Raw genomic sequence first — 4,541 nt, 5'->3', positions numbered from 1 at the left:
TAGTAAAGAATGTTGAGGACATCATAGGGTGATGATGTTGCTATACATCTAACACACATTCATGACTCTGAAATGAGTCAAATATGCAAACAGAAATGACTACTGTGTAGTCAAGATACTATAACGAATATATTCATACAGAATTTTAAATAGGTGTTTTTGTCATTCCTTTCTTTACTAAAGAGATTTCTCTTAACAAGTCAATTTCTTAGGCAATTACGTTCTCTCAGTGTATTCTTAATACATGTCAAACCCATAGTCCATACATTATATAGCAGCTGTCACTTCATTTTTTAAACAGATTTATAAGGTTTTAATTAAAGAAGAAAAAGTTATCTGTGACTTTTAATGAGGAAAATCACTCTATTACTTTGACAAACCAAGGCCATGGCAGACTATATCAGATTAAAGAAAACTAAGTAGGTGACCTTGAACTGAGATATCTACATGTCTCTGTCTCCTGCAATGCTGGGATTGAAGGTGTATACCACCATGCCTAGATTTAAGCTTTTCTTCATCTAGAACCTGCTTTGTCCCAGGCTAGACTTGAACTCAGAGATCTGTTTAGCTTTGTCTTCTATGATTAAAAGTATGTACCACCATGCCTGCATCTAAACTTAGCTGGATGGGATCTTTCCCCCAAATCCCTTAGTCTGTTATCTCCTAGAACATAGAATTCAGCTCCATTTCCTGGCGCCCCTTTAATATTCGGTCCATATATTTTATATTTCTCCTTTCTAAACTTGCTACCCTTGCTTAAAACAGTTTACATGAGACTTAACCAGAGGACAAAGTCCCTACTGGACTTTTTAGAGACTTCCTTTGTCGATGCAATTAGCACAAATCTCTTCACCTTAGCCTCAGGCAGACTCTTCAGACAAGGGCAACAAGCAGCCACAATCTTCACCAATATACCTCAAATTCTCTTCTGTAACCTCTTGAGTCAGGTCTCCACAATTCAAATTATTTTCAGTAATAAAGTCTTCCATATTCCTACTAGGATAGCCCATTAATCCCCATTTAAAGCATTCCACTGTATTCTGAGCTTCTGGGCTAATATCTACTTATCAGGAGTACATATCGTGTGTGTTCTTTTGTGATTGGGTTACCTCACTCAGGATGATATCCTCCAGATCCATCCATTTGCCTAAGAATTTCATAAATTCATTGTTTTCAATACCTGAATAGTACTCCATTGTGTAAATGTACCACATTTTCTGTATCCATTCCTCTGTTGAGGGACATCTGGGTTCTTTCCAGATTCTGGCTATTATATATAAGGCTGCTATGAACATAGTAGAGCATGTGTCCTTATTACATGTTGGAACATCTTCTGGGTATATGCCCAGGAGTGGTATTACCAGATCCTCTAGTAGTATTATATCCAGTTTTCTGAGGAACCACCAAACTCATTTCCAGATTGGTTGGATCAGCTTGCAATCCCACCAACAATGGAAGAGTGTTTCTCTTTCTCCACATCCTCACCAGCATCTGCTATCACCTGAGTTTTTTATTTTAGCCATTCAGAGTGGTGTGAGNTNGAATCTCAGGGTTGTTTTGATTTACATTTCTCTGATGACTATGGATGTGGAACATTTTTTAAATACTTCTCAGCCATTCAGTATTCTTCAGTTGAGAATTCTTTGTTTAGCTCTGTACCCCATTTTTAATAGGGTTATTTGGTTCTCTGGAGTCTAACTTCTTGAGTTCTTTGTATATATTGGATATTAGCCCTCTATCAGATTTAGGATTGGTAATGATCTTTTTCCCAATCTGTTGGTTGCATTTTGTCTTATTGACAGTGTCCTTTGCCTTACAGAAGCTTTGCAGTTTTATTAGGGCCCATTTATCAATTCTTGATCTTATAGCACAAGCCATTGTTGTTCAGTTCAGGAATTTTTTCCCCTGTGCCCATGTGTTCGAGGTTCTTCCCTACTTTCTGATCTATAAGTTTCAGTGTCTCCAGTAACACACAGCACTGAGCAGACCCCATCTCTCACCCACTGTTTGTGGCCCCAAATTCTAAGACAGGCCTCTGACAGACAGGGCAGGTGCAGTTCTCTGACAGACAGCGATCAATACAGTGAATGTGAAACTCGTGCAGACAAGGCAGCTGCCGGAGCTTGTTCACAGCCACGTAGTCACTGATGCACACGCTACACACCTTGTCTAACTTACTGTCAACCCCGTTTTGCTCATAACTCCTGGTGGAAAGATTGTCAGTCTGCTCTTTGGTTAAATCATGAATTGGATCATCATCGCCTTCATTCAGTAAGAAGTGAGCAAGGCACAGAATGGGTAACGTTCCAGCCTCGACCACACTGTCTGCCCTTCCTAACTGCCTTCTACTTCTACTGCCACTGGGGCAAGCCTGGGGTGGGGCGGGCGCCCTCACAGCTAGCATTTCAGCACTGTCCTCCTGGGCCTGACTGGCCTGTGAGGACGCTCTTCCATGCTGACCACTGTCATCGGCTGCATCTCCATTACTCAGTTCTAGGAACACCTCTGGTAATCGTTGACCATTGCTTTGATTCTCTGACACAGGTTCCACCTCCATTAGAGAACTCAACTCTCCAAACCCAGTCATTATCTGCCTTAAAATTGACTGCAGAGCCACAGAAGATGGCTCAACCACATCATTCTCAGAAATCCTGCGAAGAGGAACTGTAAAGGTACTCACATAGGTTCGGACACCTGAGCGCTCTAAGTGAGAGATAGTTCTGTGGAAGCCCCCACTGGTGCTCTCAAGTGTACTTTCTGCCAGCCCCGCCCCAGATCGGGTTCTATTTGCAATTCTATCCCTATCTCTAGTTTCTCCGAGCCGAATCCTCCTGACTTGCAGGTCCAGTGTGATTGCTGGATGGCGCTGGGTGGCAGCTGAGAACCTGCTGGGCTCTCCCTCTTCTACTGTTATTCTTGACACAAGCCTTGAGTTGGACAGCAGGGTATAATCGGTACCTCTGCGTTCTCTACCTTGTTCTAAAAAGACCCGCGTTACACCTCTGTGCCTAACAGACCTATTTCTACCCGTTTGCTGTAGTGGTCTACCCTGCCTTTGGGAACTATGATGAACAGTACCATTCTGTCTCTGAATGGGGGACCGGCTTCGACTACTGAAAGCAGGACGTAATCTTATTGGCTCTAATCTTTGGTTTGTGTTCCTCACTGTAACATTACTTCTAACCCCGTTTTCCCAAATATGTGCTGCTCCAAACCGCTGCTGTCCACCATGCCTGAGAAAACTACCATTGACTGGTTGGTGTGGGTGTTAAGAACACTAGTGCGAGGGGCACTAACTCTGGGAACACCAAGGGCTGCTCCAATTCCATTCCTTAACCTTCCCAGGGTTGTGAACGACCCTTGCACAGAACCCTGCCTCCTCACACCACGCCTGCCCCTAGAAACACTGGAGCCACCACCACTGGAGCTCATGGAGGTCTGGCTTCTGGTTCGGCTAGCCACAGGATTCAATGGTCTTTGCAGCCTATGCTCTCTGCTAGCACCTGACAGAGGGGTGTCTGTCGAGTCCTCTTCACGCGTTTCAGAACCTCTGCTGTCAGGGTTTATGTGAATCTCCAGGCTAAACCCGAACTCACCACTGTTCGGGTTTGTTCGACTCACGGCCCTCCAGCTTTGGTTCCCATTCTGTCCGCTTCCAGTCACATTCCCAGCATGCCGAAAGGTGTTCAGCCATCGAAGCAGAGAGTCCTCATCTGAATGTGCTCTAAGGCTTTCTGAGTCTCCATCACTCGTCCCGCTGTCTGAGCCAGGCTGAGATGCCAGCTGTTTCTTTGCTCTACCTAAGCGCTGCTGTAGCTCCTCTGATGTTATCTCTTCAGGGGTACCTAAAAGATTGTGGTCTCTCATTAGCCGATAATCTTCATCACTGAGCTCAATAATAAACTGATAATAGGCTTCTTCTCTGTGGAGACGCTCTTGCTGCCATCTTCTCTCATTTTCTTGAAATGAGATTTCTTCTCCACTACCACCTGATCTAGACCTAGATGGATTCATCCTGAGAATTCTAGTTTCCTTATTTTCCTTTGAACATTCTTCTAACAGATGAGATTGTATCCATGCTTCTAATGTTTGTGCCTTTTCTGAAAGCTGCTCATCGAGATGGCAGGGGTGGGGTGGGGGGGTGGGGTTGGGGGTGGGGTTCTGTGGCCGAGACTTCTAAGGCCACTACTCCCTCTAACCTTCCCCTGAGGCCGAAGCTCAGAATCTCCTCCACTGCTCAGAGTCGACCTGGCAGAGAGAGGCGCTGAGAGAGAGGCGCATCCAATCTCCTGCCTTCTCACACCGCCCCGAGCACGAAGACTCGCCACTGTCAGCAGAACCCCCTTTTTAATGGGGTTATTTGAATTTCTGGAGTCCAGCTTCCTGAGCTCTTTGTATATATTGAATACTAGTCCTCTATCTGACTTAGTATTGGTAAAAATCCTTTCCCAATCTGTTGTGGCCCTTTTTGTCTTGTTGANAGTGTCTTTGGCCTTACAGAAGCTTTGCAATTTTATGAGGTCCTATTTGTCAATTCTTGA

General features: G+C 44.5%; 1 pseudogene; it reads right to left on the bottom strand.

Moving 5' to 3' along the window:
* Positions 1 to 1,996: 1,996 nt before the first annotated feature.
* On the bottom strand, positions 1,997 to 4,113 carry LOC110319292 (annotated as a pseudogene).
* Positions 4,114 to 4,541: the final 428 nt, after the last annotated feature.

This window comes from Mus pahari, chromosome 3 (assembly GCF_900095145.1).
Source record: "Mus pahari chromosome 3, PAHARI_EIJ_v1.1, whole genome shotgun sequence".
Taxonomy (NCBI): domain Eukaryota; kingdom Metazoa; phylum Chordata; class Mammalia; order Rodentia; family Muridae; genus Mus; species Mus pahari.
This window is presented reverse-complemented; position numbering and strand designations above follow the sequence as displayed.